At 40.3% G+C, this 17,103-nt stretch overlaps 1 protein-coding gene across 5 annotated transcripts in view; it reads right to left on the bottom strand.

Annotated features, from left to right (window-relative positions):
* The window catches only part of llgl2 (LLGL scribble cell polarity complex component 2), a 142,681-nt gene that overhangs the window by 104,714 nt on the left and 20,864 nt on the right, over positions 1 to 17,103 (bottom strand). The window lies entirely within an intron of this gene.

Here is a 17,103-nt window from a genome sequence, read left to right as displayed (position 1 = left end):
TAATACTTCAAATTAACTATCTAATTAGATTAATATAATTTTGCCTCTTAAGTTATACTGCAGATTTTTAAAAAAACAAAGTAGAAGGTCCTTCTGGCCCATGAAACCCGTGCCATCTAATTATACAATTTTTTTTTTTTTTTTTTTTTTTTTTTTAAAGATTTATTTATTGTCAGAGTGCATACATGACATCTCTGGTTAATTTTCTTTTTCCTGCAGACGAGGCAGAATTTGCACTTATTGAAAGTAGAAAAAACTACAGGCCAATGTAAACAAATAAAGTATAAAAAGATAACAAAATGTAAACAAACTGTAATATAGAGATAATTTAAAAAATAAATAAATAAAGTGAAAAGTGGGTGTCCTTAAATGAGTCTCTGGTTGAGTTTGTCGTTGAGGAGTCTGATGGTGGAGGGGGAGCAGCTGTTCCTGAACCTGGTGGTGCGAGTCTTGCGGCACCGGCACCTCTTTCCTGATGGCGGCAGCAGCAAGAACAGAGCATCTGCTGAGCGGTCTGAATCCTTGGTTTGCTGCTGCTAACCTTTTAGAGGGTAAAAGGCAACCGAGGCACCCAGAGAAAATCTGGCTCACAGGGAGAATGTACCTAGAACTCCTTCTAGGCAGTGGTGGATTTACCCCAACCAACCAATTTTCCCTTGCAACTGCGCCTGCCTGTCCCGCATCGGACTTGTCAGCCACAAACGAGCCTGCAGCTGACGTGGACATTACCCCTCCATAAATCTTCGTCCGCGAAGCCAAGCCAAAGAAGAAAGAAGGAATCTTGAATAAAATAAGCTGTTGGAGGGACTCAGCAGGTCAGGCAGCATCCATGGGCAGAAATGGTCAATCAATATTTTAGTCAGGAGCCTTTATTCGAGTGATTAAAATGGCTCAGGAAAGACGATTCAAAATATTAATATACCCAAAGACACACTTTTAGTCTGAGGCGATAGAGCCACACGTGTTGGATTCTTAAAAAGTGGATTTAATAAAGGTACAGCAAAATTGAAAAAGGAGACAGGTTACAGGAGAAATAACAGATCCCTTGGTAAATGGTGTGCACAGAAAACTACAGCTTCAATTCTATTCAGATGATTGCCTATTCCAATACTCATACGAGAACCTATCCACATTTTGCCATGGACAGCATTGAACCCAATCACAGAAATTTGCTGTACTTCGATGATGCTCTGGCAGAACTTAAATGGAAGCTCCTTATCCCGATAGAACTTGTGCCAAAATAGAGATACTCAAATGCAATTTCTAGATAAAGATCTGCTTTATTACAATACAAACCTTTGTCTGCATTGACACATTAGTACCTCACAGCACAAAATCCCTGATACAGTGGATACAAGAACAACTGAAAATATTAAAGTGGGCATAGTTAAGAGCAGGTAGAGTCCTCCCCAACTCATTTATAGAACCATTCATTTAATCTAGAAGGGACTCTGCAAGACATTTATAATGGAAAAATCCTCAAGACAAGAAACCTGTTAAATTTAAACCCAATACCTTGTCTGCTAGATTTTGACCACCTGTTGATAATCAGATTAAAATCATGAAATGACAAAACCATGGATAATGTGGGTTAAAGGCCCACATTGTTTTATGGGTCACCTGGGATGGTAATTATTAGGTAGGTTCCAATAAATATGCTTTGCAGTAGGCCACGGAAAAGTTTTGGTAGGAATTCTGCAACTTTAAAAAAAATCTGGATTACAAGCCTGGTAAGGAAGTAATAAAAGCACAGTATACATCCCCAGCAGAAGCACCGTTAATAATTTTACAACCCCAGTCCTGAAGCATATTTTCAGCCCAAATCACCAACTCCCTCCATGAATGGTGTCTGACCCACTGAGTTCCTCCAGCAGTTTGTTTTTGCTCAGGATTCCAGCATCTGCAGTTTCTGGTGCCTCTACTTGATTAGTTGGTCAAGCAGGATTTAAGACTAGAGAGCTTTGGTCCTCAGATCCCCACTTCCATAACCACGTCACAAAGGAGGGAGAAAAAAAAGACCAGTTCTATACAAAAACCCAACATTAAAAGAACATAAATATTTTAGATGAAGACCATACCACAATTGAGGGGTCTATACCAAGTGCTCTATGCTGATACGATTGTAAAATATTGGAAATCAATAAAATATTGAGAAGTTCCAGTCTGATAACCAGTTTAAGTTACTTCCTGGTTACAGATTGCTTGTCCATAAAGAACTTACAAAATTCATTTACAGGTCAAGCAGAAAATCTCAAAATCTTTTTGCTTCAAGTCCAAATGCAATCAGTGATCAAATGCAGCAGTGTCCACATTAAGAACACAGTACAAAATTAAATTTAAATACACATTACACTGGTCTTTGTTATGCCCCAAATGGGTTTAAATCATGTTTGCTAAATACTGCCTTTATATTTAAACCTCATGATCAGCTTGATCTCATTCCTGGAATTGTTTCTTCCCAACCTCTATCCTATGGTTATGTCCAATCTTATCAAGTGTGTACAATGGTATCCACTCTCCCAGAAGCATTATAGATCAGGTCAAGGCAGTTTAACTTTTAAGGCCTAGCAGTGATTTGGTTGCAATATCCCACTTCTTTGTTAAAAAAAAACAAAAAATTGTTGGAAGAACTCAGCAGGTCATGCAGCATTCATAGGAGGTAAAGACATAGAACCATCATGGGTATGAGTAAATTTATGACATCACATACAACAGATTCCATTTTCTACGGGCCAGGCAAAATTTCTACTTCCTGGTAGTGCAAAAAAAACTGTACTCAAAAAAAGACAAATGTGCATAAACTGACTGTGCAACACAGGAAAATAAATCCAGTGATAAGTAACATGTAAAGTAAGAGTCCTTGAATGAGTCTATGATAGAGTTTATTGTTTAGCACTGATGATGGAAAGGCAGCAACTGTTCCTGAACCTGGTGGTACAAGTCTTGTGGCACAGATTCTTTTTCCTGATGGCAGCAGAAAGAACAAAGCAATGCGCTGGGTGATGTGAATCTTTGACAGCTGCAGCTGCTCTCTGACAGCAGCGTTCCATGCAGATTTTCTCAATGCTGGATTGGTGACCACTACCTTGTGCAGAGCTCAGAGGTATTAATGCCCTCATAGGAGGCAATGATGCAGCTAAGCAGGCACACTTTCCACTCCACATCTGTAGAAGTTTACCAGTGTTTGCAATGTCAGACCAAACTTCCACAAACTCCTGAGGAGGTCGAGGTGTTGAAGTGCTTTATTCACTATGTCAGTAGTGTGTTGGCTCCAGGAAAAGTCCTCCAAGATGACAACTTCCAGGAATTTAAATTTGCTCAACCTCTCCACCTCTGATTCCCCTAATTATTACTGGATTGTACACCTCTGGTTTCCCTTTCCTAAGGTGCACAATCATTTTGATTTTAGGTGACATTGAGTGTGAGGTTGTTGTTAGTACATCATTCAGCCAAGTCTTCAATCTCCCTCCTATATGCTAACTTTTTATACAACTCACTACTACGATGAAGTCAGCAAATTCAGACTGTGGTCCCCCTTAAATGTATTGTGGCCCCCAAGAGAGGCAGGGTGGGGGCATATGGGATTGTTGAGAATAGCTGGTCAAAGTCTTCCATCACTTGGATGTGGACTGCTTCACTGAGTACCTATGGATAAAATCAAGAATGGGAAAAAACAAAGGACCATGGATAAAGAGCAGGAGTGCAAGATTAATTCAGATGAAGAAAATGGCATCAACTCCTGCCTTATTGATGAATTTATGTTTCTGGAATGTGATAGTACAGATTCTATCACCAATGTGTATATGTATATATGTACAGATGGTAGTGTAGGATGACTGTGATTGGCTGAGAGTGTAGCCAAACCTACTGGCAGGTCTTAAAGGATTGCTCCTAGCCAGACCAGGTCATTCTGGAGTGGTCGACCTACTTGCGATATGCTTCAGTCTTTTAGTTAATAAAAGCCTTGGTTTGGATCAACAAGTCTTTGATTCTTTCGACGTGCACTATATGGTCTTGGACATTTCATCAGAAATAACATTGGAAAAGTTAACCAAAGCAGAAGATAGAAAGCAAAACATTGTTAATGCTGTAATGTCTGATATGCTCAGTAGTCCAAACTAAATAAAAGAACAAAAGTAGAGGTGGAAGACAAAAAATAAGATAAAATGGCCATCCTGATACAAACAAAATGTTGGAGAATTCAGCATCAAGTTTTGCAGGCTGCAACATGACTAGCTGAAGTACAAGACTAATTTACAGCTTTCTGAAAGAGTCAGGACAAGCATTACGGGCCAAATGATTGATGCTTTATAATTTTATGACAACAGCCTCAAGAACAAAGCAGGCAATAGATATACCAGTGCCAGTCAGTGCCCATCCTTGGATATAAATCATCTACATATCTATAGCATTTGTTATCTCTTTTTCCATTTAATGTTACTATTGTCAGTTTTTCTGAAGTGTTTATTAGGAGTTTCAGGGTCACCAATACCACAGAAAAGTCCCAAGTGTGTATGGATCATCACTCCTTAGAGAACTATGTCCCAACAGCCAGTTCCAAGAAACACTAAACATCAGAACTCATCCACCAAACAAGACTGGTCTCCCTCCCTCCTGTGTCACGATTAGCACATTTCAGTTCACATGAGCTTCTCACATTTAGCTACAATCCTGGCTGCCCACTTCAATCGAGGCCCAACAAGGCAGCAAACCTGCATTGACATACCAAATTTCTGTAGATTCTACAAATGAAGTAATAACAAAAGCATTAACCTCTTTTCTGATGTTTGAAATTATTTATTTTTGCAGCAATGAATTAGTATAGAGTACCAAACTTCAAAAGTAAATATAAAAGCAAAGGACTATGGCAACATAACCTGAAATTTCAGGAAAGTGAATGAACTACACATTTATTGAATAGTAAAAAATAATGGCATCACTAATAAATCTCCAGAACCTGAACAGGTTTCTACCTAGAGTTTAAAAAGGTAGCAAGACAATTACCTGCTTTCCACATAAACCAAAGCACTAAACAGACCTCTCAGTTCACCACACCCATTCAGCACCCATAATCTTCCAAAGTTCTTTTTTCTCCCCCCCCCCCCAAAGGTCTATTCAGATTAAAAAATCTAAAATTGTAAATGTAATTTACTCAAGAAAATAAGAACAAGAGTCACCCACCTGCCCCATCGTTTAACAGAATCATGGTTACTCCACTATCTCAACTCCCAACAATCTTCAATTCTGTCCCTGCATTTCCCCTCTCTCTCTCTAGAATACAATTTAAAACTGAAGTGTGTGTGATTGTGACTATAAACACACACATATATAATCACACACTTCAGTTTTAAATTATTTGACTCATTTAAAAACTATCGCCCCAGAGACGATAGAAGTATCGAGTATCGATAGTATTGAAGTATCAAGTAAATGCAAGGATGATTTTTTACACTAAGGTTAGGTGATACAAGAACAAGGGGACATGGGTGAAGGGTGAAAGGTTTAAAAGAAATATTAGGGGAAACCACACAGAGTGCGCTGAGAATGTGGAATGAGTTCCCAACTGAACTTGTGCATGTGGGCTCAATTTTGACATTTAAGAAAAAAATTGGATCGGTATATGGATGGGAAGGGTATTGAAGGGCTGTGGTCCAGGTCAATGGGACCAGGCAGAAGTTTGGCACAGATCAAATGGGCTGAAGGGCCTATTTCTGGACTGGAATGTTCTTTCACCAATGAAAAAGTTAGTATCTACCCTGCCATACAATCGCCACCAAAAATCTTGTGCATTTCAAGATCATTGCACATTCTTCTGAACTCTAAACAAATTGGAATGAGATGATGTGCAACTGAATCCTGAACTTCCATTAGTGGACCCCAATTAGTGTGGATTGGCAACATCACTTCATCTTCACCAACCATCAACACCAAGATTTCTTCTGTGTGTCATTATCTGCTTCATTGCCTCCATACCCATGACTGTAGCCAAATTTGGCTCCAAAACTATCTACAAATTCTGTTATTCAGCCAACAACAGTGGTGTCATCAATCATTACTCAGAATATACGACGGCAATCTGATTCTTGTTCTGGCACCACCCAATCTTGCTCTCAATGTCAGGAAGATCAAGAAACTTGTTGTGGACTTTGGGAAGATGAGGGAGAGGAACAACATACCAATCTTCATTGGTAGGATGGTAGTGGAGAGGGCAAGAACGTTCATGTCCCTGGGCATCCACATCATTTAAATTTTTTTTTAACTCAAGGAAAGAGAGACAAAACTGTGCATACATGAAGAGTAAAAATGAGACATGGTAGATAATAGGGCTGATTGTTTCTCATTTTTTCTCCAGCATCATTTTCAAAGAGGAATTCAATGAGTATTTTGCATCAGTCTTCATTGAGGAAGACATTAGCAGTATACCTGACAGAGGTCTCAGGGAATAGAATTAAGTACAATCAAGATTGCTAAAGAGAAAGTGTTTGGTAAGATAAATGAACTAAAGATAAACAAGTCTCCCAGACTGGATGAGGAGCACCCACGGGTTCTGAAGGAGGCGGCTTTAGAAATTGTGAAGGGATTGGAAATGATTTTGGAGGAATCAATAGACCCTGGCATGGTTCCAGAGGAGTGGAAGGTTGCAAATATAGTTCTGCTGTTCAAGAAAGGAGGGAGGGAGAAAAAAAGATTACAAGCCTATTAGTCTGACATCAATAATTGGAGAGTTATTGAAGTCAATCCTCAAGGACAAGATTGTTAAATACCTTGAGGTGCATGGCATGATAGGTCCACGCCAGCATTGTTTCATGAAGGGAAGATCCGGTCTGACCAACCTAATTGAATTTTTTGAGGTAATCTCAAGTAGGATGGACAAGGGAGAGCCTGCGGATGTTGTGTATTTAGATTTTCAAAAGGCCTTCGATAAGGTGCCGCATAAGAGGCTGCTTAATAAGATGAAAACCCATGGAATATCAGGAAAGATATTAGATTGGATGGAGCATTGGCTGATAGGCAGAAAGCAAAAGATGGGATAAAGGGATCCTGTTCTGGTTGGTTGCCAATTACTAGTGGTGTTCTGCAGGGGTTGCTTTCGTGTACAATGTATATTGATGATTTTAGATTATGGAGTGAATGGTTTTGTGGCTAAATTTGCAGATGACACCAAGATAGGTAGAGGAGCAGGAAATGTTGAAGAAACCGAAAGGTTGCAGAGAGACATGGACAGTTTAGGAGAGTGGGGAAAGAAATGGCAGATGAGATACAATGTTGAGAAATGTATGGTTGTATTGGAAGAAGAAACAAACAGGCAATTATTTAGATGGGGAGAAAATTCAAAATTCAGAAGTGCAAAGGGACTTAGGGGTCCTTATGCAGGATAACCTAAAGGTTAACCACCAGATTGGATTGGCAATAAAGGAAACAAATGCTATGTTTGCATTCATTTCAAGAGGAATAATATATATGAGGTAATTATAAGGCTCTAGGGGGGCATTGGTGAGACCTCGTTTGGAGTGCTCATTTGGCCCCTTAAGATTGTAGTGATGTTGGAGAGATTTACAAGGATGATTTGTGGAATGCAAGGGCTAATATATGAGGAGTGTTTAAATCGGCCCTTGGACTGTATTCATTGGAGTATAAAACAATGAGAGGGGATCTCAGAAAAAATTTTGAATGCTGAAAGGATTGGACAGAGTAGATGTGAATAAGATGCTTCCCTTGGTGGATGAATCCAGGTCAAGAGGGGACAGTCTTAGAATTAGAAGAGATGAGGAGAAACTTATTTAGCCAGAGGGTCATCGATTCATGGAATTCATTGCTACATACAGTCGTGGAAGCCCAATCATTGGGGGAGGAGGAGATTGATAGGTATTTAATTAGTCAGGGTATCAAGGATATAGGGAAAAGGCCAGAAATTGTAAATGGATGTGAGAATGGTTCTATAGTGGAGACAGAGCAGAATGGATGGGCTAAATGGTCTACTTCTGTTCCTTGATCTTGTGAAGAAAGCACATCAATAGCTCTGCTTTCCGAAGAAGTCAAATTGGTTTGGCATGTTGTTGAATATTCTATCAAACTTCTACAGGTACACTAAGGAAAGTATGTTGCATCACAGCCTGTTTTGGAAACTCAATTGCCCAGGAAAGCAGAGGCTGCACCAACCTCCATCCATTGAAGACATCAATGCAAAGTGCTACCTCAAGGCAACCAATATCAAAGAATCTCCATCACAGTCTCTTCTCACAGCTACCTTCAGGCAGAAGAGAGGAGCCTGAATTTATGCACCTTTAGATTCAAGACCAATCCTTCACCACCGCTACACCACCCCCCATCCTCCCCCCCACCAATCCCCTCAAACAGTTTTTAGGCTCTTGAACCTCTTGAAATACCCCAACCATAACTACCCTGGACCAGTGAAAGATCAATCAGTACTATTGAACACTTCTCCCAACTACAACTATGAATATTTATCCATCCAATTATATCTATATACATCTCTTTTTCTGTCTCATTCGCATTATGATCATTTGTAGATGGCGAATACAATTTGTGGTTGGTATTCCTTGCATACCTGTGTGATTGAAGAATAGATATGAACTTGTAAGTCTACCACTTTGATGCTATGAGAGTTTGTCATATATAAAAGTACAATGTACAGATCCATTGATATTCTTCAATCACACAGGTATGCAAGGAATACCAACCACAAATTGTATTCACCATCTACAAATGATCATAATGTGAATGAGACAGAAAAAGAGATGTATATAGATATAACTGGATGGATAAATATTCATAGTTGTAGTTTAGTAATTTATAAGCATCAAGAATGCAACTGAGAATTTATGGAAAATTTGCATTGATTAGGGCGGCATGGCTGGCATAGCAATTAGCGCAAAGCCTTTACAACTCCAGCAATCAGGAATGGACTGGGGTTCAAATCCTGCATTGTCTGTAAGGAGTTTGTACGTTCTCCCCATGTCTGCATGGGTTTTCTCCTGGGGTTCTGGTTTCCTACCACCATTCTAAACGTACCAGGGGTTTAGGTTAATTGGGTGTAGCATGCTCCATGTCTAAATTTAAAATTAGTGACATTGAACTATGACAATGTCCAATGATCCTTATTAATTGAATAGGGAAATTATTTCATATTTTTCATTGCTGAAGATAAGTTTGCTTGGTATCAAGAGCTAGGAGAATGCTGGATTCTAAAGAAATAATAACACAGCACTTAGAAAAACAGTTAACATGGATTTGAAAAAGGAAATCTTTGACAACTTGGGAGGTATAATCCTCAACAGATCAAGGCAAATGACACCCAACCACAACAGTCCTTTTCCTGTTGTACTTTGTGTTAGTCAGACTGCCAAAAATGGGAACAAAACATCATGCCCTCTTACTTTTATTCTTCACTCACAGTTAAAATAAAAAGTATGTCACACAAAACTAGGAACTACATGTGAATCATCACTGTTGACTCCTGCACTGGCTGTTCTCGGGTAACTGATGAAGATCACAGCTTGGCATTTCTACCTCGTTCCCTGTTCTTCCCCCCACCCCCCCCCCCCCCCCCCCCCCATTACTGTTCTGGCTGGCCACAGTTCTAGTATTGCCCACTTACCTGCATTTTCTTGCATCTCTTTAGCATTCCTGATAGCTCCAATTACTCGACACTATTGCAGTTGTTTCTCTAGCCTTTGCAACTGAATCTTGAATACAGTGAAGAATGGTTAATTCCTTGTGCATGCTCCAATTCACTAAGTCAGACCATCTTAAGAGTACAAAGATCTGTGTCCTGCACATACCCACTCCAAAGTACTGTACTCACATAAACAAGACTGGCATGGGGGGGGGATAGGGATAGGGGGCACACTCAGGAACCAGAATGTGTGGGCATGAATAGGACGGATGATACACAAGTAGTTGCAGCCTGTAGTGACATGGTGAGCATAACAGGCAGTTGATAGGGTAACTGTAAGATTAAGGATTTGTCGTACTTTGGGGACAAAATTGAAATGGGAGATGAATACTGTATCTCATTAGTGAGGGCATCAAGGGATATGGGGAAAAGGCTAGAAATTGGAACTAGTGTAGAGTAGCTTAGTGTAGATTTATGGAACAGACTCGATGGGCCTCGTGGCTTACTTCCGTTCCTTGGTCTTGTGAACAGATGTGGTATATTGGAATTTTAGAAGGCCTTTGGCAAGGAGTCCCAGAGGGTTTAAAGAATAAAATTAAGGCATAGATTGTGGACAATATTCAGATTTAATTGACAAAAAAAAACCAAATAAATTGGTCATTCAGGCTGAGAGGTGAACTGGTGGATGCTGCAAGAATCTATGCTTAGGTCCAAACAGTTTCAAATCTATGCTCATGACAAATGAAGTACAAATCCAAATTTGCAAACAGTACCAAGATGCAAGGAAGACAGAGGTTTCAGAGGAAGACAGAGAGGCTCAGGGAATAGCCAAGGATGCGGCAAATGGAAAATAAGGTGCTACAAGGAAACACTATACAAGAGATCTAATTTGATAGAAGTAGAAAAGTGGCATTTTTTTTCCAAATGAGAGAGTGAAAGGAATTTTTCACCGAAGAGGTGAATTACCTACTCCTGGTCCTATTTTTTTTTTAAGTCCTTGTAAGTGAATCACGAAAGCTAAACAGCAAGTGTTAGGAAGCCAAATGATTAATCGATCTTTATCCAAGAGGATTTGAGTAGTTACAAAAATATTCCTGGAAATACATGGGACCCTGGTGAGATTACACCTGAAAAAATGTATTACATTTCTGATCTCTTTAATCCAAAAGGTATACATGTAATAGAGTTTGCACAAAGTGAAAGCGCAAATTTATTCCTGGGATAAGTGATAGACAATTGGATGGACCTATTAAAGTTATTAAAATGACTGGATCTATCCTAAAGAACAGGAGGCAACCTTGTTGAAAATGAAAAATCTTTGGAGTAAATGGAGTGATATTTCTCCCACCTAAGGTCTCAATCAAAACAAGGGGTCAGACATTAGAGATTGGGCTGAGAGGATGGTTTACTAAGGCAGACTTGGTCAAAACATATTACAACATACAATCCTGGAACAGTTTACAAATTCACTCACATTTTCCCAGATTTTCCCAGAATTCAATCAGAGCGACTTTACTTAAACTAGTGTTGTCAGCCAGAGAATGCAAGGATATTCGTCTCATGTTTTAAGATGGTGAATGGAATTACGGTCTGGAGAGAAATTTTCTGGGGTGGGGGGCAGGCATGTTGGAAACCTACGTGAAATCTCAGCATTCAGAAGTTAAGAACTGCTCTTTCAGACAGGGATGGTGAAGTGCTGAATATTTTCAGAAAACAATACATGTTAGCTCAATAATAATTTTATATCCAAAATTCATCCATACTTGTCTTGCAAAATTCTAAGGATTGCAGAGCCAACACACGAGTCTGATCAAGGTATAAATCAGTTAAACAGACTGGGTCAAACAGTCAAGTGAACTGCTGCTTTTCCAATGATGCACTGCAACCTAGTATTGCCACTTTAACCTTTTGATGTTTTATAGTCATATTCAAATCGAGGAAGTATGCCGTGACAAATTCATATTCCTTCTCTAACGGCATTGAACTGACCAGATATAGAGCCTCAGTTCTTCTTCCGGCATTACAATCAAACTCCACAGCAAAACTGGAATGACCACCAAATTCACCAGCTATAATTTCCACTGTATGATGACACCAAATCATTAATTTCCCATATTTTAACTGCTGTTGGAACCCCGCTGAGCAAGGTTAAATATTCTCTGGGACAAATGGAGATGGCTCCACCATCCATAAACTGCCTTGCATTCATTCCCTGCAGTTGTTTGCAATGTGACGAGTTGTTCAAGCTCAAAGTACAATTTTATTGTTAGAGTACATACATCTGAGATTCTTTTTCTTGGAGGCCAGGCAGAATTTTGACTTATTGGTAGCTGTAAATTATACTCAGGAAAAAGATACGTATACTAAAGAGGGGAATGTGAACAAATTGTGCAATAGAAAAAAATATTCAGTTATAAATGTGTACAGTAAGAATCCTTAAAGAAGTCTCTGAATGAGTCTAAAACACAAAGCTGGAGAAATTCAGTAGGTCAAACAGTGGACTTGATATAGCAAAGATAAAGATTTACAATCAACATTTCAGATGAAGGGCTCAAGCTTAGAAAGTTAGTTATATGTCTTTATCTTTGCTATATCAAGTCCACTGTTTGACCTGTGGAATTTCTCCAGCTTTACATTTTTAATTTAATCAGTGTCTGCAGACTTTCATGGTTTACCCAACCCTCTGAATGAGTGTTGTTTAGGAGTCTGATGGTGGATGGTAGCAAGTGTACCTGAACCTAGTAGTATAGGTCTTGTGGCACCTATACCCCTTTCCTTTTTTTTTTTTTATTTTTCACACCATAAATCACAATAGCCATGATATACACTTTTTCTTTACCTATACCCCTTTCCTGATGGCAGCAGTGAGGACAGAGCATTCCCTGGGTGGTGTGGATCTTGATGATCACTGCTGCTCTCCACTCGATTTTCTCAAGGTGGGGGGGATGGGGGTCTATAATGCCCTGGGCTGTGTCCACTACCTTTTGCAGGGCTTTCTGCTCAGGAGGTACTGCTGCCTACCTACTAGGCCATGATGCAGCCAGTCAGTACAATTTCCACTACACTTCTATAGAAATTTTCCAAAGTTTTCAATGTCATATCAAACCTCCCCAAACTCCTTAGTGTTTTGTAGGCTTTCATGATGACATTCGTGTATTGGGTTAGGGAAAGGTCCTCAGAGATGGTGACTCCCAAGAATTTAAATTTGCTCACCCTCTCCACCTCAGATTTCCCCCAATGATCACTGGATCATACACCTCTGTTTTTTCCTTCCTAAAGTCTATAATCAGCTCCTTTGTTTTCATGATATTGCATGAGAGATTGCAGTTAGCACACTGTCCAGCCAAGCTTTCAATCTCCTCCTGCAGGTTGACCCTTGTTATACAGCCCATTACTCTGGTATTACCATCAAATTTGTAAATGGTGTTGTACTGAGCCATGCAGTCAATGGTGTAAAGAGTAGAACAGGGGGCTAAGAAGGCAGACCTGTGGTGCTTCGGTATTGATGGAGATTGTGGAGGAGATGTTCTTGTCAATCCACACTAATCGAGGTTTGGTGGTGGGGAAATCCAGGATCCAATTACACAGTGGAGTATTGAGGCCCAGATCTTGAGTTTGCCAATAGTTTTCAGAGAAGATGGTGTTGAATGATGAACTGTAGTCAATAAAGATGTATGCATCTTTGCTGTCCAGATGTTTAATGGTTTCTTACAGAGCCAATAAGATGGCATCTGCTGCAGATCTTTTGCTGCGGTAGGTGAATTGGAACAGATCCATCCTGCTGCTCAAATAGGAGCATGTGTGCTTCCACACCCAACTCAAAGCACTTCACTGTGGATGTGAGTGCCATTGGTCAGTAGTCATCTAGGCAGGTTAGCACACTCTTTGCGGACACTGGTACAATTGAGGCCTATTTGAAACCAGGGATGGGAGGGGGGGGGGTAACCACACCCTATTGTAGTGAAACGTTGATGATAACCACACATATATTGGTCAGTTGGCCAGCAGAGATTTTCATTACTCAGACAGGTACTCCATCCAGGCTAGATGCTCTTCGTGGGTTCACTCTCCTGAAGGCAACCCACACGCCATCTTCAGGGACTTGGGGGTGTGCAGTGGTTCCTCCTTGTTTTGGTGGTCAAATTGGGCATAGAAGGCATTGAGTTCATCTGCACCAGACTTGGTTTGGTAGTAGGTTACATCATTTAGGCCCTTCCACAGCTCTCCGGTATCCTTCCTTGTTTGTATTCTCAACCAGACTGCCACTTCACCCAGGAGATGATTTTCTGTAAGTTGTAACTGCTCATTGCATAGTGATCTGGATATCTGGACTTGAATGCCTGTCTCAGCCAGTTCCAGATTTCATTGTTCATCCAGGGGTTCTAGTTGGGGAAAACCCCAAATGATTTGGAGGGGAAACATTCGTCCACAATTGTTTTGATAACGAATGTAACAGCCCTGGTGTAATTATTCAGATCTTGAACACCGTAACCATATTTTAGCCTTCCACAATCATCTAACTGTCCCAATCTCTGAGGCCTTGCTTTTTAGGCTTTTTTTTTTGCAGAAGGAGCACCACTAGGTGACCCAACTTACCAAAATATGGTCTCAGGAGAAAAAACTATAGGCATTCCTCAACTTAGTGTAGCAGAGATCGAGTGTGCTGGGACCTCTGGTACAGCAGGCTCCATGCTGATGATAACTGAGCAGGACTTTCTTAAGATAGGCCTGGTTAAAGTAACTGACTATGACCTATAATGCATTGGGCTGGGCCATCTCTTCTACTGACAATATCATGAAGCTCTGCAAGAGCCCGTTTGTAATCTGCTTAGGGAGGGATATAAACTCCAGTGAGAATCACTGAGACAGTGTAGACAGAATAAATATCAATTAAATGCAGACCTTATGAAGACACAACTCCCAATGCCATGCACCAGCTGGTATTAACTATAAAGCACACACTGCACCGCCCTCCATCTTTTTGCCATCAACACAGTTCCGATCCAGTCTGTGAATGGTGAGGCCCTCTGGTTGGATTGTGGTGTCCAGTCAGGTCTCGAAGCAGCAAACAGACTGGGTCAAACAGTCAAGTGAACTGCTGCTTTTCCAGTGATGCACTGCAACCTAGTATTGCCACTTTAACCTTTTGATCTTTTATAGTCATATTCAAATCAAGGAAGTATGCCGTGACAAATTCATGTTCCTTCTCTTAACGGCATTGAACTGACCAGATATAGAGCCTCAGTGCTTCTTCCGGCATTACAATCAAACTCCACAGCAAAACTGGAATGACCATCAAATTCACCAGCTATAATTTCCACTGTATGATGACATCAAATCATTAATTTCCCATATTTTAACAAGTGAGATTAGTCTCACTTGCCACAAATAAAGCTGCTTTGCCCCAAGGTCGCCAATTTCATTTTCTAATGACTGACCGTTCACCAGTAGTACGGATGATAGGGGAGGTCTCAGTCCTTTGTGCCTCAGTCTGGTTACGATCCTGGCAATCAGTTGGGATTAGAAATAAAATGTACAGCAATCTTATCGAATCCACACTTAAGCCAAAATACAATTCTGTTTGCAAGTTGATCAATTTACCATGTCTCTGCCACACTCAGAGCACAAAAGTGCTAATATTTACCATCAGTAATAGACAGCAGAGTAAGGAACATTTTTATTTAATCCACCCAATTCCTGTGCCTATAAAACAGGATCTCTTTCCACAAATACTGGCGAGTGATAGCTCAGTAGTTAGAGCATTGGTCTTGTAAACCAGGGGCCGCGAGTTCATTCCTCACTGGGGCCTCATTTCTGTGAGGGGCCCTGGACAAAGTGGCGACTCTGTCTTCCTTACAGTAGACAGAGGACATTTCATGAATATTACATTTTAAATGTAGTATTTATATGACAATAATGGACTCTTTACATTTATTTTGCAGGATCAAAGAATAAGATGGAGAGGTGCTTCCTCCTTATCAAGTGAATCAATAGAAATTATTTAAACTTATTCTTCATGCTGAATTCACTTGCTCATCACTGACATTTAATTCATTAAATTCAATAGCAACATTAGGCCATTTTAATAATTTTAGCTCCAAAATGGGGAAAAATTTTAAATCCTGGTTATGATTTGTGCTAAACTAGTATTAGACAAGATAAATCAAAGCACAGAGTACATTTTTTTTGCTACTCGTGCTAGTCTTGTGGACAAATTACCTAGAAAGGCAAAACTATTCTTCAATAACATGGCTCATGTGCAATAACCAAGGCAAAGTAGATTCTGATCTGGAGATTCTAAATATCCCAATCAGCTATGGTGAAGGAGTATAACAGGTACAAAGTTTAAAAACAGCAACTCCGGCCAGTCTCCAAGAGTTAAACTCCCTTTGTACTGTTAAGAGACAACATTCAAACACGATTGAAACTAAAGGAAAACATTCCCAACTGCTGCATTAGTAATAAATTATTGGTAAATTTCCCAGAGTAAAAACAGGTAATTTCCAAAGCCAGAAAACTAGTCACAACTTTCTCACCAAACAAGGTGATACTGAACAGGTCAGAACAAGTCTCGAAGACACCAAGCACAAGTGTTTGCGCATTAGTTATGCGGTAGGTAATAGTAAAACAAATATCCAAACCTCACACATCTTACTCGAACTATGTTGTCGATTTACAACCTTGTCAGGGGGTATTGTCTTTGTGGATCCTTGGCAACAAATAAGCAACGTAGCAAGCCATTGAAATAGAGAGTTATTTCAGTTGTATATCTAGATGTTTTTATATCAGGCCTCCACTTCGAGGCCAGCTCCATCGCAGAGAAAAAATTGAACTTGCCTTTTTATGGAAGCAGCCCCAAAAGGTTGCTCCTGTGCCGCTTTTATGAAGAGTGGTGCCTTGCAGCATCCTCTGGAGAAATGGAGTCGGGAGAAGCAGTGCAGTAGCGACGCCCATCGCTGTGAGGTCCAACATATGTGTTGAGCAATGACCGTCTTCGTTACCCATAATCTCCCATGCAACTGGAACTGCTCTGCGTTTCCCAGCTGCATGTGGATTATGGGTAACGAAGACTGCCATTGGTCCTTCTGCCTGGCGCTGCCCCTCTGGTCTGTCACTGGAAGCAGAGAAGTGGCCGGAGGTGCCCGCATTGCTCCACCTGTTCAGCCCGTTAACCTTGCGTGAGTGAGGGGGTCATGGAGAGTGAAAAGAGAAACTAGATCTTTCTGTGCAGGAGGCTCGGCTATCACTCAGCACGGAGCCACCGCCTCTTACAGCACAATGAAAGCTCCAAGGACATGTTACCATTGCCACCATGCTCTACAACGCTGTCATCTATATCTTGTAATGCTCAGAGTATCACAGATCATTTTTAAAGCAGGCCTGATTACACAGCGCAATCCCAATAAAACACGGTAAAGGATGTTAGATTTGGCCAGTTATTATAATTCCTCAACATCTTCAAACCT

The sequence above is a fragment of the Narcine bancroftii genome, chromosome 3 (assembly GCF_036971445.1).
Source record: "Narcine bancroftii isolate sNarBan1 chromosome 3, sNarBan1.hap1, whole genome shotgun sequence".
NCBI classification, from domain to species: Eukaryota; Metazoa; Chordata; class Chondrichthyes; order Torpediniformes; family Narcinidae; genus Narcine; species Narcine bancroftii.
Note: the sequence above shows the minus strand (reverse complement) of the source record. Positions and strands in the feature narration are given on the sequence as shown.